The sequence below is a fragment of the Conger conger genome, chromosome 16, assembly GCF_963514075.1.
Source record: "Conger conger chromosome 16, fConCon1.1, whole genome shotgun sequence".
Lineage (NCBI taxonomy): Eukaryota > Metazoa > Chordata > Actinopteri > Anguilliformes > Congridae > Conger > Conger conger.
This window is the reverse complement of record NC_083775.1, coordinates 37,034,172-37,053,567: the sequence shown is the minus strand read 5'-3', so window position 1 is coordinate 37,053,567 and position 19,396 is coordinate 37,034,172. Positions and strand designations below refer to the sequence as shown.

Here is a 19,396-nt window from a genome sequence, read left to right as displayed (position 1 = left end):
CATTTACGATTGTTTTGATCACAGGATAAAAAGAGACACCTTATCGCCACAGTAATTTTTTTTCCTAAACGGCGCCCCATGAATGAATTATTTTGAACGCAATGTTATTAGGGGCGGCACGGATGGTGCAGTGGGTAGCACTGCCGCCTCACAGCAAGGAGGTCCTGGGTTCTAATCCCCGTCGGCTGGGGCCTCTCTGTGCGGAGTTTGCATGTTCTCCCCGTGTCTGCGTGGGTTTCCTCCCACAGTCCAAAGACATGCACGTTAGGCTGATCGGAGAATCTAAATTGCCCGTAGGTATGAATGTGTGAGTGAATGGTGTGTGTGCCCTGCGATGGACTGGCGACCTGTCCAGGGTGTATTCCTGCCTTTAGCCCAATGTATGCTGGGATAGGCTCCAGCCCCCCTGCGACCCTGATCGGGATAAGCGGGTTCAGATAATGGATGGATGGATGGATATTATTAGGCAACTGCAAACTAAAAAATTAAGGCATGCTATAATGAACCCAAAAGGTTTAGGAAACGAGCGAGATGGCCTTTCTCTTTCATTCTGGCAATTGTCTCAGGAATCAGAAGCATAAAAACATATCTTCTTCACCACCTGATCAACCAAGACGGTTCCGAAATTGTTATTTCACAAAAGATGTTTAATTGCAATCATAAACTAACCACTCAGAACACATCCACCTTCCTCCACATTCTCTGCAGAAGCGGAACGGTCATCAATGATAGAGAACTGCTGATTAAAAACCAATATTCTCTATCCGCTTCACGCTCAGAAAGGGATGCACTATCTCGTCATCGTGGGCAGCGAGACCAAACACTTTCAAAACGCATTCCTCAGTCACACACTATAGAAATGATCCCTGAAAGTATAGTCTTAACGTGTCAATGGTAATCTTGTGGTTCCCATTAAAGTTGCAAGTGCTTTCATTTACGATTATTTTGATCACAGGATATAAAGAGACACCTCATCGCCACAGTAATTTTTTTTCCTAAACGGTGCCCCATGAATGAATTATTTTGAACGCAATGTTATTAGGGGCGGCACGGATGGTGCAGTGGGTAGCACTGCCGCCTCACAGCAAGGAGGTCCTGGTTTCTAATCCCCGTCGGCTGGGGCCTCTCTGTGCGGAGTTTGCATGTTCTCCCCGTGTCTGCGTGGGTTTCCTCCTACAGTCCAAAGACATGCACGTTAGGCTGATCGGAGAGTCTAAATTGCCCGTAGGTATGAATATGTGAGTGAATGGTGTGTGTGCCCTGCGATGGACTGGCGACCTGTCCAGGGTGTATTCCTGCCTTTAGCCCAATGTATGCTGGGATAGGCTCCAGCCCCCCTGCGACCCTGATCGGGATAAGCGGGTTCAGATGATGGATGGATGTTATTAAGCAACTGCAAACTAAAAAATTAAGGCATGCTATAATGAACCCAAAAGGTTTAGGAAACGAGCGAGATGGACTTTCTCTTTCATTCTGGCAATTATCTCAGAAATCAGAAGCATAAAAATATAACTTCGTCACCACTAATCAACCAAGACGGTTCCGAAGTTGTCATTTCACAAAACATGTTTAATTGCAATCATAAACTAACCACTCAGAACACATCCACCTTCCTCCACATTCGCTGCAGAAGCGGAACCGTCATCAATGATAGAGAACTGCTGATTAAAAACCAATATTCTCTATCCGCTTCACGCTCAGAAAGGGATGCACTATCTCGTCATCGTGGGCAGCGAGACCAAACACTTTCAAAACGCATTTCTCAGTCACACACTATAGAAATGATCCCTGAAAGTATAATCTTAACGTCACAGTGGTCATCTTGTGGTTCCCATTAATGTTCCAAATGCTTTCATTTACGATTGTTTTGATCACAGGATAAAAAGAGACACCTTATCGCCACAGTAATTTTTTTCCCTAAACGGTGCCCCATGAATGAATTATTTTGAACGCAATGTTATTCGGCAACTGCAAACTAAAAAATAAAGGCATGCTATAATGAACCCAAAAGGTTTAGGAAACGAGCGAGATGGCATTTCTCTTTCATTCTGGCAATTATCTCAGGAATCAGAAGCATATGAACATATCTTCTTCATCACCTGATCAACCAAGACGGTTCCGAAGTTGTCTTTTCACAATTGTTTTTAAATTGCAATCATAAACTAACCACTCAGAACACATCCACCTTCCTCCACATTCTCTGCAGAAGCGGAACGGTTATCAATGATAGAGAACTGCTGATTAAAAACCAATATTCTCTATCCGCTTCACGCTCAGAAAGGGATGCACTATCTCGTCATCGTGGGCAGCGAGACCAAACACTTTCAAAACGCATTCCTCAGTCACACACTATAGAAATGATCCCTGAAAGTATAGTCTTAACGTCACAGTGGTCATCTTGTGGTTCCCATTAATGTTCCAAGTGCTTTCATTTACGATTGTTTTGATCACAGGATAAAAAGAGACACCTTATCGGCACAGTAATTTTTTTTTCCTAAACGGTGCCCCATGAATGAATTATTTTGAACGCAATGTTATTAGGCAACTGCAAACTAAAAAATTAAGGCATGCTATAATGAACCCAAAAGGTTTAGGAAACGAGCGAGATGGCCTTTCTCTTTCATTCTAGCAATTATCTAAGGAATCAGAAGCATGAAAACACATCTTCTTCACCACCTGATCAACCAAGACGGTTCCGAAATTGTCATTTCACAAAAGATGTTTGATTGCAATCATAAACTAACCACTCAGAACACATCCACCTTCCTCCACATTCTCTGCAGAAGCGGAACGGTCATCAATGATAGAGAACTGCTGATTAAAAACCAATATTCTCTATCCGCTTCACGCTCAGAAAGGGATGCACTATCTCGTCATCGTGGGCAGCGAGACCAAACACTTTCAAAACGCATTCCTCAGTCACACACTATAGAAATGATCCCTGAAAGTATAGTCTTAACGTCACAGTGGTCATCTTGTGGTTCCCATTAATGTTCCAAGTGCTTTCATTTACGATTGTTTTGATCACAGGATAAAAAGAGACACCTTATCGCCACAGTAATTTTTTTTTCCTAAACGGTGCCCCATGAATGAATTATTTTGAACGCAATGTTATTAGGCAACTGCAAACTAAAAAATTAAGGCATGCTATAATGAACCAAAAAGGTTTAGGAAACGAGCGAGATGGCCTTTCTCTTTCATTCTGGCAATTATCTCAGGAATCAGAAGCATAAAAACACATTTTCTTCATCACCTGATCAACCAAGACGGTTCCGAAGTTGTTATTTCACAAAAGATGTTTAATTGCAATCATAAACTAACCACTCAGAATACATCCACCTTCCTCCACATTCTCTGTAGAAGCGGAACGGTCAGCAATGATAGAGAACTGCTGATTAAAAACCAATATTCTCTATCCGCTTCACGCTCAGAAAGGGATGCACTATCTCATCGTCGTGGGCAGCGAGACCAAACACTTTCAAAACGCATTCCTCAGTCACACACTATAGAAATGATCCCTGAAAGTATAATCTTAACGTCACAGTGGTCATCTTGTCGTTCCCATTAATGTTCCAAGTGCTTTCATTTACGATTGTTTTGATCACAGGATAAAAAGAGACACCTTATCGCCACAGTAATTTTTTTTCCTAAACGGTGCCCCATGAATGAATTATTTTGAACGCAATGTTATTAGGCAACTGCAAACTAAAAAATTAAGGCATGCTATAATGAACCCAAAAGGTTTAGGAAACGAGCGAGATGGCCTTTCTCTTTCATTCTGGCAATTATCTCAGGAATCAGAAGCATAAAAACATATCTTCTTCACCACCTGATCAACCAAGACGGTTCCGAAGTTGTTATTTCACAAAACATGTTTAATTGCAATCATAAACTAACCACTCAGAACACATCCACCTTCCTCCACATTCTCTGCAGAAGCGGAACGGTCATCAATGATAGAGAACTGCTGATTAAAAACCAATATTCTCTATCCGCTTCACGCTCAGAAAGGGATGCGCTATCTCGTCATCGTGGGCAGCGAGACCAAACACTTTCAAAACGCATTTCTCAGTCACACACTATAGAAATGATCCCTGAAAGTATAGTCTTAACGTGTCAATGGTAAACTTGTGGTTCCCATTAAAGTTGCAAGTGCTTTCATTTACGATTGTTTTGATCACAGGATATAAAGAGACACCTCATCGCCACAGTAATTTTTTTTCCTAAACGGCGCCCCATGAATGAATTATTTTGAACGCAATGTTATTAGGCAACTGCAAACTAAAAAATTAAGGCATGCTATAATGAACCCAAAAGGTTTAGGAAACGAGCGAGATGGCCTTTCTCTTTCATTCTAGCAATTATCTAAGGAATCAGAAGCATGAAAACATATCTTCTTCACCACCTGATCAACCAAGACGGTTCCGAAATTGTCATTTCACAAAAGATGTTTGATTGCAATCATAAACTAACCACTCAGAACACATCCACCTTCCTCCACATTCTCTGCAGAAGCGGAACGGTCATCAATGATAGAGAACTGCTGATTAAAAACCAATATTCTCTATCCGCTTCACGCTCAGAAAGGGATGCATTATCTCGTCATCGTGGGCAGCGAGACCAAACACTTTCAAAACGCATTCCTCAGTCACACACTATAGAAATGATCCCTGAAAGTATAGTCTTAACGTCACAGTGGTCATCTTGTGGTTCCCATTAATGTTCCAAGTGCTTTCATTTACGATTGTTTTGATCACAGGATAAAAAGAGACACCTTATCGCCACAGTAATTTTTTTTCCTAAACGGTGCCCCATGAATGAATTATTTTTAACGCAATGTTATTCGGCAACTGCAAACTAAAAAATTAAGGCATGCTATAATGAACCCAAAAGGTTTAGGAAACGAGCGAGATGGCATTTCTCTTTCATTCTGGCAATTATCTCAGGAATCAGAAGCATATGAACATATCTTCTTCATCACCTGATCAACCAAGACGGTTCCGAAGTTGTCTTTTCACAATTTTTTTTTAATTGCAATCATAAACTAACCACTCAGAACACATCCACCTTCCTCCACATTCTCTGCAGAAGCGGAACGGTCATCAATGATAGAGAACTGCTGATTAAAAACCAATATTCTCTATCCGCTTCACGCTCAGAAAGGGATGCACTATCTCGTCATCGTGGGCAGCGAGACCAAACACTTTCAAAACGCATTCCTCAGTCACACACTATAGAAATGATCCCTGAAAGTATAGTCTTAACGTCACAGTGGTCATCTTGTGGTTCCCATTAATGTTCCAAGTGCTTTCATTTACGATTGTTTTGATCACAGGATAAAAAGAGACACCTTATCGCCACAGTAATTTTTTTTCCTAAACGGTGCCCCATGAATGAATTATTTTGAACGCAATGTTATTAGGCAACTGCAAACTAAAAAATTAAGGCATGCTATAATGAACCAAAAAGGTTTAGGAAACGAGCGAGATGGCCTTTCTCTTTCATTCTGGCAATTATCTCAGGAATCTGAAGCATAAAAACACATTTTCTTCATCACCTGATCAACCAAGACGGTTCCGAAGTTGTTATTTCACAAAACATGTTTAATTGCAATCATAAACTAACCACTCAGAACACATCCACCTTCCTCCACATTCTCTGCAGAAGCGGAACGGTCATCAATGATAGAGAACTGCTGATTAAAAACCAATATTCTCTATCCGCGTCACGCTCAGAAAGGAATGCATTATCTCGTCATCGTGGGCAGCGAGACCAAACACTTTCAAAACGCATTCCTCAGTCACACACTATAGAAATGATCCCTGAAAGTATAATCTTAACGTGTCAATGGTAATCTTGTGGATCCCATTAAAGTTGCAAGTGCTTTCATTTACGATTATTTTGATCACAGGATATAAAGACACCTCCTCGCCACAGTAATTTTTTTTCCTAAACGGCGCCCCATGAATGAATTATTTTGAAAGCAATGTTATTCGGCAACTGCAAACTAAAAAATTAAGACATGCTATAATAAACCCAAAAGGTTTTGGAAATGAGCCAGATGGCCTTTCTCTTTCATTCTAGCAATTATCTAAGGAATCAGAAGCAAGAAAACATATCTTCTTCACCACCTGATCAACCAAGACGGTTCCGAAGTTGTTATTTCACAAAACATGTTTAATTGCAATCATAAACTAACCACTCAGAACACATCCACCTTCCTCCACATTCTCTGCAGAAGCGGAACGGTCATCAATGATAGAGAACTGCTGATTAAAAACCAATATTCTCTATCCGCGTCACGCTCAGAAAGGGATGCATTATCTCGTCATCGTGGGCAGCGAGACCAAACACTTTCAAAACGCATTCCTCAGTCACACACTATAGAAATGATCCCTGAAAGTATAATCTTAACGTGTCAATGGTAATCTTGTGGATCCCATTAAAGTTGCAAGTGCTTTCATTTACGATTATTTTGATCACAGGATATAAAGACACCTCATCGCCACAGTAATTTTTTTTCCTAAACGGCGCCCCATGAATGAATTATTTTGAACGCAATGTTATTAGGCAACTGCAAACTAAAAAATTAAGGCATGCTATAATGAACCCAAAAGGTTTAGGAAACGAGCGAGATGGCCTTTCTCTTTCATTCTGGCAATTGTCTCAGGAATCAGAAGCATAAAAACATATCTTCTTCACCACCTGATCAACCAAGACGGTTCCGAAATTGTTATTTCACAAAAGATGTTTAATTGCAATCATAAACTAACCACTCAGAACACATCCACCTTCCTCCACATTCTCTGCAGAAGCGGAACGGTCATCAATGATAGAGAACTGCTGATTAAAAACCAATATTCTCTATCCGCTTCACGCTCAGAAAGGGATGCACTATCTCGTCATCGTGGGCAGCGAGACCAAACACTTTCAAAACGCATTCCTCAGTCACACACTATAGAAATGATCCCTGAAAGTATAGTCTTAACGTGTCAATGGTAATCTTGTGGTTCCCATTAAAGTTGCAAGTGCTTTCATTTACGATTATTTTGATCACAGGATATAAAGAGACACCTCATCGCCACAGTAATTTTTTTTCCTAAACGGTGCCCCATGAATGAATTATTTTGAACGCAATGTTATTAGGGGCGGCACGGATGGTGCAGTGGGTAGCACTGCCGCCTCACAGCAAGGAGGTCCTGGTTTCTAATCCCCGTCGGCTGGGGCCTCTCTGTGCGGAGTTTGCATGTTCTCCCCGTGTCTGCGTGGGTTTCCTCCCACAGTCCAAAGACATGCACGTTAGACTGATCGGAGAGTCTAAATTGCCCGTAGGTATGAATGTGTGAGTGAATGGTGTGTGTGCCCTGCGATGGACTGGCGACCTGTCCAGGGTGTATTCCTGCCTTTAGCCCAATGTATGCTGGGATAGGCTCCAGCCCCCCTGCGACCCTGATCGGGATAAGCGGGTTCAGATGATGGATGGATGTTATTAAGCAACTGCAAACTAAAAAATTAAGGCATGCTATAATGAACCCAAAAGGTTTAGGAAACGAGCGAGATGGACTTTCTCTTTCATTCTGGCAATTATCTCAGAAATCAGAAGCATAAAAATATAACTTCGTCACCACTAATCAACCAAGACGGTTCCGAAGTTGTCATTTCACAAAACATGTTTAATTGCAATCATAAACTAACCACTCAGAACACATCCACCTTCCTCCACATTCTCTGCAGAAGCGGAACGGTCATCAATGATAGAGAACTGCTGATTAAAAACCAATATTCTCTATCCGCGTCACGCTCAGAAAGGGATGCACTATCTTGTCATCGTGGGCAGCGAGACCAAACACTTTCAAAACGCATTCCTCAGTCACACACTATAGAAATGATCCCTGAAAGTATAGTCTTAACGTCACAGTGGTCATCTTGTGGTTCCCATTAAAGTTGCAAGTTCTTTCATTTACGATTATTTTGATCACAGGATATAAAGAGACACCTCATCGCCACAGTAATTTTTTTTCCTAAACGGCGCCCCATGAATGAATTATTTTGAACGCAATGTTATTAGGCAACTGCAAACTAAAAAATTAAGGCATGCTATAATGAACCCAAAAGGTTTAGGAAACGAGCGAGATGGCCTTTCTCTTTCATTCTGGCAATTATCTCAGGAATCAGAAGCATATGAACATATCTTCGTCATCACCTGATCAACCATGACGGTTCCGAAGTTGTCTTTTCACAATTTTTTTTTAATTGCAATCATAAACTAACCACTCAGAACACATCCACCTTCCTCCACATTCTCTGCAGAAGCGGAACGGTCATCAATGATAGAGAACTGCTGATTAAAAACCAATATTCTCTATCCGCTTCACGCTCAGAAAGGGATGCACTATCTCGTCATCGTGGGTAGCGAGACCAAACACTTTCAAAACGTATTCCTCAGTCACACACTATAGAAATGATCCCTGAAAGTATAGTCTTAACGTCACAGTGGTCATCTTGTGGTTCCCATTAAAGTTGCAAGTGCTTTCATTTACGATTGTTTTGATCACAGGATAAAAAGAGACACCTTATCGCCACAGTAATTTTTTTTCCTAAACGGCGCCCCATGAATGAATTATTTTGAACGCAATGTTATTAGGGGCGGCACGGATGGTGCAGTGGGTAGCACTGCCGCCTCACAGCAAGGAGGTCCTGGGTTCTAATCCCCGTCGGCTGGGGCCTCTCTGTGCGGAGTTTGCATGTTCTCCCCGTGTCTGCGTGGGTTTCCTCCCACAGTCCAAAGACATGCACGTTAGGCTGATCGGAGAATCTAAATTGCCCGTAGGTATGAATGTGTGAGTGAATGGTGTGTGTGCCCTGCGATGGACTGGCGACCTGTCCAGGGTGTATTCCTGCCTTTAGCCCAATGTATGCTGGGATAGGCTCCAGCCCCCCTGCGACCCTGATCGGGATAAGCGGGTTCAGATAATGGATGGATGGATGGATATTATTAGGCAACTGCAAACTAAAAAATTAAGGCATGCTATAATGAACCCAAAAGGTTTAGGAAACGAGCGAGATGGCCTTTCTCTTTCATTCTGGCAATTGTCTCAGGAATCAGAAGCATAAAAACATATCTTCTTCACCACCTGATCAACCAAGACGGTTCCGAAATTGTTATTTCACAAAAGATGTTTAATTGCAATCATAAACTAACCACTCAGAACACATCCACCTTCCTCCACATTCTCTGCAGAAGCGGAACGGTCATCAATGATAGAGAACTGCTGATTAAAAACCAATATTCTCTATCCGCTTCACGCTCAGAAAGGGATGCACTATCTCGTCATCGTGGGCAGCGAGACCAAACACTTTCAAAACGCATTCCTCAGTCACACACTATAGAAATGATCCCTGAAAGTATAGTCTTAACGTGTCAATGGTAATCTTGTGGTTCCCATTAAAGTTGCAAGTGCTTTCATTTACGATTATTTTGATCACAGGATATAAAGAGACACCTCATCGCCACAGTAATTTTTTTTCCTAAACGGTGCCCCATGAATGAATTATTTTGAACGCAATGTTATTAGGGGCGGCACGGATGGTGCAGTGGGTAGCACTGCCGCCTCACAGCAAGGAGGTCCTGGTTTCTAATCCCCGTCGGCTGGGGCCTCTCTGTGCGGAGTTTGCATGTTCTCCCCGTGTCTGCGTGGGTTTCCTCCTACAGTCCAAAGACATGCACGTTAGGCTGATCGGAGAGTCTAAATTGCCCGTAGGTATGAATATGTGAGTGAATGGTGTGTGTGCCCTGCGATGGACTGGCGACCTGTCCAGGGTGTATTCCTGCCTTTAGCCCAATGTATGCTGGGATAGGCTCCAGCCCCCCTGCGACCCTGATCGGGATAAGCGGGTTCAGATGATGGATGGATGTTATTAAGCAACTGCAAACTAAAAAATTAAGGCATGCTATAATGAACCCAAAAGGTTTAGGAAACGAGCGAGATGGACTTTCTCTTTCATTCTGGCAATTATCTCAGAAATCAGAAGCATAAAAATATAACTTCGTCACCACTAATCAACCAAGACGGTTCCGAAGTTGTCATTTCACAAAACATGTTTAATTGCAATCATAAACTAACCACTCAGAACACATCCACCTTCCTCCACATTCGCTGCAGAAGCGGAACCGTCATCAATGATAGAGAACTGCTGATTAAAAACCAATATTCTCTATCCGCTTCACGCTCAGAAAGGGATGCACTATCTCGTCATCGTGGGCAGCGAGACCAAACACTTTCAAAACGCATTTCTCAGTCACACACTATAGAAATGATCCCTGAAAGTATAATCTTAACGTCACAGTGGTCATCTTGTGGTTCCCATTAATGTTCCAAATGCTTTCATTTACGATTGTTTTGATCACAGGATAAAAAGAGACACCTTATCGCCACAGTAATTTTTTTTCCTAAACGGTGCCCCATGAATGAATTATTTTGAACGCAATGTTATTAGGCAACTGCAAACTAAAAAATAAAGGCATGCTATAATGAACCCAAAAGGTTTAGGAAACGAGCGAGATGGCATTTCTCTTTCATTCTGGCAATTATCTCAGGAATCAGAAGCATATGAACATATCTTCTTCATCACCTGATCAACCAAGACGGTTCCGAAGTTGTCTTTTCACAATTGTTTTTAAATTGCAATCATAAACTAACCACTCAGAACACATCCACCTTCCTCCACATTCTCTGCAGAAGCGGAACGGTTATCAATGATAGAGAACTGCTGATTAAAAACCAATATTCTCTATCCGCTTCACGCTCAGAAAGGGATGCACTATCTCGTCATCGTGGGCAGCGAGACCAAACACTTTCAAAACGCATTCCTCAGTCACACACTATAGAAATGATCCCTGAAAGTATAGTCTTAACGTCACAGTGGTCATCTTGTGGTTCCCATTAATGTTCCAAGTGCTTTCATTTACGATTGTTTTGATCACAGGATAAAAAGAGACACCTTATCGGCACAGTAATTTTTTTTTCCTAAACGGTGCCCCATGAATGAATTATTTTGAACGCAATGTTATTAGGCAACTGCAAACTAAAAAATTAAGGCATGCTATAATGAACCCAAAAGGTTTAGGAAACGAGCGAGATGGCCTTTCTCTTTCATTCTAGCAATTATCTAAGGAATCAGAAGCATGAAAACACATCTTCTTCACCACCTGATCAACCAAGACGGTTCCGAAATTGTCATTTCACAAAAGATGTTTGATTGCAATCATAAACTAACCACTCAGAACACATCCACCTTCCTCCACATTCTCTGCAGAAGCGGAACGGTCATCAATGATAGAGAACTGCTGATTAAAAACCAATATTCTCTATCCGCTTCACGCTCAGAAAGGGATGCACTATCTCGTCATCGTGGGCAGCGAGACCAAACACTTTCAAAACGCATTCCTCAGTCACACACTATAGAAATGATCCCTGAAAGTATAGTCTTAACGTCACAGTGGTCATCTTGTGGTTCCCATTAATGTTCCAAGTGCTTTCATTTACGATTGTTTTGATCACAGGATAAAAAGAGACACCTTATCGCCACAGTAATTTTTTTTTCCTAAACGGTGCCCCATGAATGAATTATTTTGAACGCAATGTTATTAGGCAACTGCAAACTAAAAAATTAAGGCATGCTATAATGAACCAAAAAGGTTTAGGAAACGAGCGAGATGGCCTTTCTCTTTCATTCTGGCAATTATCTCAGGAATCAGAAGCATAAAAACACATTTTCTTCATCACCTGATCAACCAAGACGGTTCCGAAGTTGTTATTTCACAAAAGATGTTTAATTGCAATCATAAACTAACCACTCAGAATACATCCACCTTCCTCCACATTCTCTGTAGAAGCGGAACGGTCAGCAATGATAGAGAACTGCTGATTAAAAACCAATATTCTCTATCCGCTTCACGCTCAGAAAGGGATGCACTATCTCATCGTCGTGGGCAGCGAGACCAAACACTTTCAAAACGCATTCCTCAGTCACACACTATAGAAATGATTCCTGAAAGTATAATCTTAACGTCACAGTGGTCATCTTGTCGTTCCCATTAATGTTCCAAGTGCTTTCATTTACGATTGTTTTGATCACAGGATAAAAAGAGACACCTTATCGCCACAGTAATTTTTTTTCCTAAACGGTGCCCCATGAATGAATTATTTTGAACGCAATGTTATTAGGCAACTGCAAACTAAAAAATTAAGGCATGCTATAATGAACCCAAAAGGTTTAGGAAACGAGCGAGATGGCCTTTCTCTTTCATTCTGGCAATTATCTCAGGAATCAGAAGCATAAAAACATATCTTCTTCACCACCTGATCAACCAAGACGGTTCCGAAGTTGTTATTTCACAAAACATGTTTAATTGCAATCATAAACTAACCACTCAGAACACATCCACCTTCCTCCACATTCTCTGCAGAAGCGGAACGGTCATCAATGATAGAGAACTGCTGATTAAAAACCAATATTCTCTATCCGCTTCACGCTCAGAAAGGGATGCGCTATCTCGTCATCGTGGGCAGCGAGACCAAACACTTTCAAAACGCATTTCTCAGTCACACACTATAGAAATGATCCCTGAAAGTATAGTCTTAACGTGTCAATGGTAAACTTGTGGTTCCCATTAAAGTTGCAAGTGCTTTCATTTACGATTGTTTTGATCACAGGATATAAAGAGACACCTCATCGCCACAGTAATTTTTTTTCCTAAACGGCGCCCCATGAATGAATTATTTTGAACGCAATGTTATTAGGCAACTGCAAACTAAAAAATTAAGGCATGCTATAATGAACCCAAAAGGTTTAGGAAACGAGCGAGATGGCCTTTCTCTTTCATTCTAGCAATTATCTAAGGAATCAGAAGCATGAAAACACATCTTCTTCACCACCTGATCAACCAAGACGGTTCCGAAATTGTCATTTCACAAAAGATGTTTGATTGCAATCATAAACTAACCACTCAGAACACATCCACCTTCCTCCACATTCTCTGCAGAAGCGGAACGGTCATCAATGATAGAGAACTGCTGATTAAAAACCAATATTCTCTATCCGCTTCACGCTCAGAAAGGGATGCACTATCTCGTCATCGTGGGCAGCGAGACCAAACACTTTCAAAACGCATTCCTCAGTCACACACTATAGAAATGATCCCTGAAAGTATAGTCTTAACGTCACAGTGGTCATCTTGTGGTTCCCATTAATGTTCCAAGTGCTTTCATTTACGATTGTTTTGATCACAGGATAAAAAGAGACACCTTATCGCCACAGTAATTTTTTTTTCCTAAACGGTGCCCCATGAATGAATTATTTTGAACGCAATGTTATTAGGCAACTGCAAACTAAAAAATTAAGGCATGCTATAATGAACCAAAAAGGTTTAGGAAACGAGCGAGATGGCCTTTCTCTTTCATTCTGGCAATTATCTCAGGAATCAGAAGCATAAAAACACATTTTCTTCATCACCTGATCAACCAAGACGGTTCCGAAGTTGTTATTTCACAAAAGATGTTTAATTGCAATCATAAACTAACCACTCAGAATACATCCACCTTCCTCCACATTCTCTGTAGAAGCGGAACGGTCAGCAATGATAGAGAACTGCTGATTAAAAACCAATATTCTCTATCCGCTTCACGCTCAGAAAGGGATGCACTATCTCATCGTCGTGGGCAGCGAGACCAAACACTTTCAAAACGCATTCCTCAGTCACACACTATAGAAATGATTCCTGAAAGTATAATCTTAACGTCACAGTGGTCATCTTGTCGTTCCCATTAATGTTCCAAGTGCTTTCATTTACGATTGTTTTGATCACAGGATAAAAAGAGACACCTTATCGCCACAGTAATTTTTTTTCCTAAACGGTGCCCCATGAATGAATTATTTTGAACGCAATGTTATTAGGCAACTGCAAACTAAAAAATTAAGGCATGCTATAATGAACCCAAAAGGTTTAGGAAACGAGCGAGATGGCCTTTCTCTTTCATTCTGGCAATTATCTCAGGAATCAGAAGCATAAAAACATATCTTCTTCACCACCTGATCAACCAAGACGGTTCCGAAGTTGTTATTTCACAAAACATGTTTAATTGCAATCATAAACTAACCACTCAGAACACATCCACCTTCCTCCACATTCTCTGCAGAAGCGGAACGGTCATCAATGATAGAGAACTGCTGATTAAAAACCAATATTCTCTATCCGCTTCACGCTCAGAAAGGGATGCGCTATCTCGTCATCGTGGGCAGCGAGACCAAACACTTTCAAAACGCATTTCTCAGTCACACACTATAGAAATGATCCCTGAAAGTATAGTCTTAACGTGTCAATGGTAAACTTGTGGTTCCCATTAAAGTTGCAAGTGCTTTCATTTACGATTGTTTTGATCACAGGATATAAAGAGACACCTCATCGCCACAGTAATTTTTTTTCCTAAACGGCGCCCCATGAATGAATTATTTTGAACGCAATGTTATTAGGCAACTGCAAACTAAAAAATTAAGGCATGCTATAATGAACCCAAAAGGTTTAGGAAACGAGCGAGATGGCCTTTCTCTTTCATTCTAGCAATTATCTAAGGAATCAGAAGCATGAAAACACATCTTCTTCACCACCTGATCAACCAAGACGGTTCCGAAATTGTCATTTCACAAAAGATGTTTGATTGCAATCATAAACTAACCACTCAGAACACATCCACCTTCCTCCACATTCTCTGCAGAAGCGGAACGGTCATCAATGATAGAGAACTGCTGATTAAAAACCAATATTCTCTATCCGCTTCACGCTCAGAAAGGGATGCATTATCTCGTCATCGTGGGCAGCGAGACCAAACACTTTCAAAACGCATTCCTCAGTCACACACTATAGAAATGATCCCTGAAAGTATAGTCTTAACGTCACAGTGGTCATCTTGTGGTTCCCATTAATGTTCCAAGTGCTTTCATTTACGATTGTTTTGATCACAGGATAAAAAGAGACACCTTATCGCCACAGTAATTTTTTTTCCTAAACGGTGCCCCATGAATGAATTATTTTTAACGCAATGTTATTCGGCAACTGCAAACTAAAAAATTAAGGCATGCTATAATGAACCCAAAAGGTTTAGGAAACGAGCGAGATGGCATTTCTCTTTCATTCTGGCAATTATCTCAGGAATCAGAAGCATATGAACATATCTTCTTCATCACCTGATCAACCAAGACGGTTCCGAAGTTGTCTTTTCACAATTTTTTTTTAATTGCAATCATAAACTAACCACTCAGAACACATCCACCTTCCTCCACATTCTCTGCAGAAGCGGAACGGTCATCAATGATAGAGAACTGCTGATTAAAAACCAATATTCTCTATCCGCTTCACGCTCAGAAAGGGATGCACTATCTCGTCATCGTGGGCAGCGAGACCAAACACTTTCAAAACGCATTCCTCAGTCACACACTATAGAAATGATCCCTGAAAGTATAGTCTTAACGTCACAGTGGTCATCTTGTGGTTCCCATTAATGTTCCAAGTGCTTTCATTTACGATTGTTTTGATCACAGGATAAAAAGAGACACCTTATCGCCACAGTAATTTTTTTTCCTAAACGGTGCCCCATGAATGAATTATTTTGAACGCAATGTTATTAGGCAACTGCAAACTAAAAAATTAAGGCATGCTATAATGAACCAAAAAGGTTTAGGAAACGAGCGAGATGGCCTTTCTCTTTCATTCTGGCAATTATCTCAGGAATCTGAAGCATAAAAACACATTTTCTTCATCACCTGATCAACCAAGACGGTTCCGAAGTTGTTATTTCACAAAACATGTTTAATTGCAATCATAAACTAACCACTCAGAACACATCCACCTTCCTCCACATTCTCTGCAGAAGCGGAACGGTCATCAATGATAGAGAACTGCTGATTAAAAACCAATATTCTCTATCCGCGTCACGCTCAGAAAGGAATGCATTATCTCGTCATCGTGGGCAGCGAGACCAAACACTTTCAAAACGCATTCCTCAGTCACACACTATAGAAATGATCCCTGAAAGTATAATCTTAACGTGTCAATGGTAATCTTGTGGATCCCATTAAAGTTGCAAGTGCTTTCATTTACGATTATTTTGATCACAGGATATAAAGACACCTCCTCGCCACAGTAATTTTTTTTCCTAAACGGCGCCCCATGAATGAATTATTTTGAAAGCAATGTTATTCGGCAACTGCAAACTAAAAAATTAAGACATGCTATAATAAACCCAAAAGGTTTTGGAAATGAGCCAGATGGCCTTTCTCTTTCATTCTAGCAATTATCTAAGGAATCAGAAGCATGAAAACATATCTTCTTCACCACCTGATCAACCAAGACGGTTCCGAAGTTGTTATTTCACAAAACATGTTTAATTGCAATCATAAACTAACCACTCAGAACACATCCACCTTCCTCCACATTCTCTGCAGAAGCGGAACGGTCATCAATGATAGAGAACTGCTGATTAAAAACCAATATTCTCTATCCGCGTCACGCTCAGAAAGGGATGCATTATCTCGTCATCGTGGGCAGCGAGACCAAACACTTTCAAAACGCATTCCTCAGTCACACACTATAGAAATGATCCCTGAAAGTATAATCTTAACGTGTCAATGGTAATCTTGTGGATCCCATTAAAGTTGCAAGTGCTTTCATTTACGATTATTTTGATCACAGGATATAAAGACACCTCATCGCCACAGTAATTTTTTTTCCTAAACGGCGCCCCATGAATGAATTATTTTGAACGCAATGTTATTAGGCAACTGCAAACTAAAAAATTAAGGCATGCTATAATGAACCCAAAAGGTTTAGGAAACGAGCGAGATGGCCTTTCTCTTTCATTCTGGCAATTATCTCAGGAATCAGAAGCATATGAACATATCTTCGTCATCACCTGATCAACCATGACGGTTCCGAAGTTGTCTTTTCACAATTTTTTTTTAATTGCAATCATAAACTAACCACTCAGAACACATCCACCTTCCTCCACATTCTCTGCAGAAGCGGAACGGTCATCAATGATAGAGAACTGCTGATTAAAAACCAATATTCTCTATCCGCTTCACGCTCAGAAAGGGATGCACTATCTCGTCATCGTGGGTAGCGAGACCAAACACTTTCAAAACGCATTCCTCAGTCACACACTATAGAAATGATCCCTGAAAGTATAGTCTTAACGTCACAGTGGTCATCTTGTGGTTCCCATTAAAGTTGCAAGTGCTTTCATTTACGATTGTTTTGATCACAGGATAAAAAGAGACACCTTATCGCCACAGTAATTTTTTTTCCTAAACGGCGCCCCATGAATGAATTATTTTGAACGCAATGTTATTAGGGGCGGCACGGATGGTGCAGTGGGTAGCACTGCCGCCTCACAGCAAGGAGGTCCTGGGTTCTAATCCCCGTCGGCTGGGGCCTCTCTGTGCGGAGTTTGCATGTTCTCCCCGTGTCTGCGTGGGTTTCCTCCCACAGTCCAAAGACATGCACGTTAGGCTGATCGGAGAGTCTAAATTGCCCGTAGGTATGAATGTGTGAGTGAATGGTGTGTGTGCCCTGCGATGGACTGGCGACCTGTCCAGGGTGTATTCCTGCCTTTAGCCCAATGTATGCTGGGATAGGCTCCAGCCCCCCTGCGACCCTGATCGGGATAAGCGGGTTCAGATAATGGATGGATGGATGGATGTTATTAGGCAACTGCAAACTAAAAAATTAAGGCATGCTATAATGAACCCAAAAGGTTTAGGAAACGAGCGAGATGGCCTTTCTCTTTCATTCTGGCAATTGTCTCAGGAATCAGAAGCATAAAAACATATCTTCTTCACCACCTGATCAACCAAGACGGTTCCGAAATTGTTATTTCACAAAAGATGTTTAATTGCAATCATAAACTAACCACTCAGAACACATCCACCTTCCTCCACATTCTCTGCAGAAGCGGAACGGTCATCAATGATAGAGAACTGCTGATTAAAAACCAATATTCTCTATCCGCTTCACGCTCAGAAAGGGATGCACTATCTCGTCATCGTGGGCAGCGAGACCAAACACTTTCAAAACGCATTCCTCAGTCACACACTATAGAAATGATCCCTGAAAGTATAGTCTTAACGTGTCAATGGTAATCTTGTGGTTCCCATTAAAGTTGCAAGTGCTTTCATTTACGATTATTTTGATCACAGGATATAAAGAGACACCTCATCGCCACAGTAATTTTTTTTCCTAAACGGTGCCCCATGAATGAATTATTTTGAACGCAATGTTATTAGGGGCGGCACGGATGGTGCAGTGGGTAGCACTGCCGCCTCACAGCAAGGAGGTCCTGGTTTCTAATCCCCGTCGGCTGGGGCCTCTCTGTGCGGAGTTTGCATGTTCTCCCCGTGTCTGCGTGGGTTTCCTCCCACAGTCCAAAGACATGCACGTTAGACTGATCGGAGAGTCTAAATTGCCCGTAGGTATGAATGTGTGAGTGAATGGTGTGTGTGCCCTGCGATGGACTGGCGACCTGTCCAGGGTGTATTCCTGCCTTTAGCCCAATGTATGCTGGGATAGGCTCCAGCCCCCCTGCGACCCTGATCGGGATAAGCGGGTTCAGATGATGGATGGATGTTATTAAGCAACTGCAAACTAAAAAATTAAGGCATGCTATAATGAACCCAAAAGGTTTAGGAAACGAGCGAGATGGACTTTCTCTTTCATTCTGGCAATTATCTCAGAAATCAGAAGCATAAAAATATAACTTCGTCACCACTAATCAACCAAGACGGTTCCGAAGTTGTTATTTCACAAAACATGTTTAATTGCAATCATAAACTAACCACTCAGAACACATCCACCTTCCTCCACATTCTCTGCAGAAGCGGAACGGTCATCAATGATAGAGAACTGCTGATTAAAAACCAATATTCTCTATCCGCTTCACGCTCAGAAAGGGATGCACTATCTCGTCATCGTGGGCAGCGAGACCAAACACTTTCAAAACGCATTCCTCAGTCACACACTATAGAAATGATCCCTGAAAGTATAGTCTTAACGTCACAGTGGTCATCTTGTGGTTCCCATTAATGTTCCAAGTGCTTTCATTTACGATTGTTTTGATCACAGGATAAAAAGAGACACCTTATCGCCACAGTAATTTTTTTTTCCTAAACGGTGCCCGATGAATGAATTATTTTGAACGCAATGTTATTAGGCAACTGCAAACTAAAAAATTAAGGCATGCTATAATGAACCAAAAAGGTTTAGGAAACGAGCGAGATGGCCTTTCTCTTTCATTCTGGCAATTATCTCAGGAATCAGAAGCATAAAAACACATTTTCTTCATCA

General features: G+C 41.3%; 29 non-coding genes across 29 annotated transcripts; all 29 read right to left on the bottom strand.

Annotated features, from left to right (window-relative positions):
- Positions 1-667: 667 nt before the first annotated feature.
- LOC133115657 (small nucleolar RNA U3) lies at positions 668-882 on the bottom strand. The gene has a single exon (XR_009705831.1). It is a non-coding gene; the product is annotated as a small nucleolar RNA U3 (small nucleolar RNA).
- Positions 883-1,589: 707 nt separating this feature from the next.
- Positions 1,590-1,804, bottom strand: LOC133115525 (small nucleolar RNA U3). Its single transcript, XR_009705705.1, has one exon. It is a non-coding gene; the product is annotated as a small nucleolar RNA U3 (small nucleolar RNA).
- A 361-nt stretch (positions 1,805-2,165) lies between these two features.
- On the bottom strand, positions 2,166-2,380 carry LOC133115490 (small nucleolar RNA U3). Its single transcript, XR_009705671.1, has one exon. It is a non-coding gene; the product is annotated as a small nucleolar RNA U3 (small nucleolar RNA).
- Positions 2,381-2,742: 362 nt separating this feature from the next.
- On the bottom strand, positions 2,743-2,957 carry LOC133115656 (small nucleolar RNA U3). The gene has a single exon (XR_009705830.1). It is a non-coding gene; the product is annotated as a small nucleolar RNA U3 (small nucleolar RNA).
- Positions 2,958-3,319: 362 nt separating this feature from the next.
- LOC133115516 (small nucleolar RNA U3) lies at positions 3,320-3,534 on the bottom strand. The gene has a single exon (XR_009705696.1). It is a non-coding gene; the product is annotated as a small nucleolar RNA U3 (small nucleolar RNA).
- A 361-nt stretch (positions 3,535-3,895) lies between these two features.
- LOC133115462 (small nucleolar RNA U3) lies at positions 3,896-4,110 on the bottom strand. Its single transcript, XR_009705644.1, has one exon. It is a non-coding gene; the product is annotated as a small nucleolar RNA U3 (small nucleolar RNA).
- A 361-nt stretch (positions 4,111-4,471) lies between these two features.
- Positions 4,472-4,686, bottom strand: LOC133115642 (small nucleolar RNA U3). The gene has a single exon (XR_009705815.1). It is a non-coding gene; the product is annotated as a small nucleolar RNA U3 (small nucleolar RNA).
- Positions 4,687-5,047: 361 nt separating this feature from the next.
- LOC133115655 (small nucleolar RNA U3) lies at positions 5,048-5,262 on the bottom strand. The gene has a single exon (XR_009705829.1). It is a non-coding gene; the product is annotated as a small nucleolar RNA U3 (small nucleolar RNA).
- A 361-nt stretch (positions 5,263-5,623) lies between these two features.
- On the bottom strand, positions 5,624-5,838 carry LOC133115504 (small nucleolar RNA U3). Its single transcript, XR_009705684.1, has one exon. It is a non-coding gene; the product is annotated as a small nucleolar RNA U3 (small nucleolar RNA).
- A 359-nt stretch (positions 5,839-6,197) lies between these two features.
- LOC133115478 (small nucleolar RNA U3) lies at positions 6,198-6,412 on the bottom strand. Its single transcript, XR_009705659.1, has one exon. It is a non-coding gene; the product is annotated as a small nucleolar RNA U3 (small nucleolar RNA).
- A 359-nt stretch (positions 6,413-6,771) lies between these two features.
- On the bottom strand, positions 6,772-6,986 carry LOC133115654 (small nucleolar RNA U3). Its single transcript, XR_009705827.1, has one exon. It is a non-coding gene; the product is annotated as a small nucleolar RNA U3 (small nucleolar RNA).
- Positions 6,987-7,693: 707 nt separating this feature from the next.
- LOC133115499 (small nucleolar RNA U3) lies at positions 7,694-7,908 on the bottom strand. The gene has a single exon (XR_009705679.1). It is a non-coding gene; the product is annotated as a small nucleolar RNA U3 (small nucleolar RNA).
- Positions 7,909-8,269: 361 nt separating this feature from the next.
- LOC133115633 (small nucleolar RNA U3) lies at positions 8,270-8,484 on the bottom strand. Its single transcript, XR_009705806.1, has one exon. It is a non-coding gene; the product is annotated as a small nucleolar RNA U3 (small nucleolar RNA).
- A 716-nt stretch (positions 8,485-9,200) lies between these two features.
- LOC133115653 (small nucleolar RNA U3) lies at positions 9,201-9,415 on the bottom strand. The gene has a single exon (XR_009705826.1). It is a non-coding gene; the product is annotated as a small nucleolar RNA U3 (small nucleolar RNA).
- Positions 9,416-10,122: 707 nt separating this feature from the next.
- LOC133115524 (small nucleolar RNA U3) lies at positions 10,123-10,337 on the bottom strand. Its single transcript, XR_009705704.1, has one exon. It is a non-coding gene; the product is annotated as a small nucleolar RNA U3 (small nucleolar RNA).
- Positions 10,338-10,698: 361 nt separating this feature from the next.
- On the bottom strand, positions 10,699-10,913 carry LOC133115489 (small nucleolar RNA U3). The gene has a single exon (XR_009705670.1). It is a non-coding gene; the product is annotated as a small nucleolar RNA U3 (small nucleolar RNA).
- Positions 10,914-11,275: 362 nt separating this feature from the next.
- On the bottom strand, positions 11,276-11,490 carry LOC133115652 (small nucleolar RNA U3). The gene has a single exon (XR_009705825.1). It is a non-coding gene; the product is annotated as a small nucleolar RNA U3 (small nucleolar RNA).
- A 362-nt stretch (positions 11,491-11,852) lies between these two features.
- LOC133115512 (small nucleolar RNA U3) lies at positions 11,853-12,067 on the bottom strand. The gene has a single exon (XR_009705692.1). It is a non-coding gene; the product is annotated as a small nucleolar RNA U3 (small nucleolar RNA).
- A 361-nt stretch (positions 12,068-12,428) lies between these two features.
- On the bottom strand, positions 12,429-12,643 carry LOC133115461 (small nucleolar RNA U3). Its single transcript, XR_009705643.1, has one exon. It is a non-coding gene; the product is annotated as a small nucleolar RNA U3 (small nucleolar RNA).
- Positions 12,644-13,004: 361 nt separating this feature from the next.
- Positions 13,005-13,219, bottom strand: LOC133115651 (small nucleolar RNA U3). Its single transcript, XR_009705824.1, has one exon. It is a non-coding gene; the product is annotated as a small nucleolar RNA U3 (small nucleolar RNA).
- A 362-nt stretch (positions 13,220-13,581) lies between these two features.
- On the bottom strand, positions 13,582-13,796 carry LOC133115511 (small nucleolar RNA U3). Its single transcript, XR_009705691.1, has one exon. It is a non-coding gene; the product is annotated as a small nucleolar RNA U3 (small nucleolar RNA).
- A 361-nt stretch (positions 13,797-14,157) lies between these two features.
- Positions 14,158-14,372, bottom strand: LOC133115460 (small nucleolar RNA U3). The gene has a single exon (XR_009705642.1). It is a non-coding gene; the product is annotated as a small nucleolar RNA U3 (small nucleolar RNA).
- Positions 14,373-14,733: 361 nt separating this feature from the next.
- On the bottom strand, positions 14,734-14,948 carry LOC133115641 (small nucleolar RNA U3). Its single transcript, XR_009705814.1, has one exon. It is a non-coding gene; the product is annotated as a small nucleolar RNA U3 (small nucleolar RNA).
- A 361-nt stretch (positions 14,949-15,309) lies between these two features.
- Positions 15,310-15,524, bottom strand: LOC133115650 (small nucleolar RNA U3). Its single transcript, XR_009705823.1, has one exon. It is a non-coding gene; the product is annotated as a small nucleolar RNA U3 (small nucleolar RNA).
- Positions 15,525-15,885: 361 nt separating this feature from the next.
- Positions 15,886-16,100, bottom strand: LOC133115503 (small nucleolar RNA U3). The gene has a single exon (XR_009705683.1). It is a non-coding gene; the product is annotated as a small nucleolar RNA U3 (small nucleolar RNA).
- Positions 16,101-16,459: 359 nt separating this feature from the next.
- On the bottom strand, positions 16,460-16,674 carry LOC133115477 (small nucleolar RNA U3). The gene has a single exon (XR_009705658.1). It is a non-coding gene; the product is annotated as a small nucleolar RNA U3 (small nucleolar RNA).
- A 359-nt stretch (positions 16,675-17,033) lies between these two features.
- LOC133115638 (small nucleolar RNA U3) lies at positions 17,034-17,248 on the bottom strand. The gene has a single exon (XR_009705811.1). It is a non-coding gene; the product is annotated as a small nucleolar RNA U3 (small nucleolar RNA).
- A 716-nt stretch (positions 17,249-17,964) lies between these two features.
- LOC133115649 (small nucleolar RNA U3) lies at positions 17,965-18,179 on the bottom strand. Its single transcript, XR_009705822.1, has one exon. It is a non-coding gene; the product is annotated as a small nucleolar RNA U3 (small nucleolar RNA).
- Positions 18,180-18,886: 707 nt separating this feature from the next.
- Positions 18,887-19,101, bottom strand: LOC133115648 (small nucleolar RNA U3). The gene has a single exon (XR_009705821.1). It is a non-coding gene; the product is annotated as a small nucleolar RNA U3 (small nucleolar RNA).
- Positions 19,102-19,396: the final 295 nt, after the last annotated feature.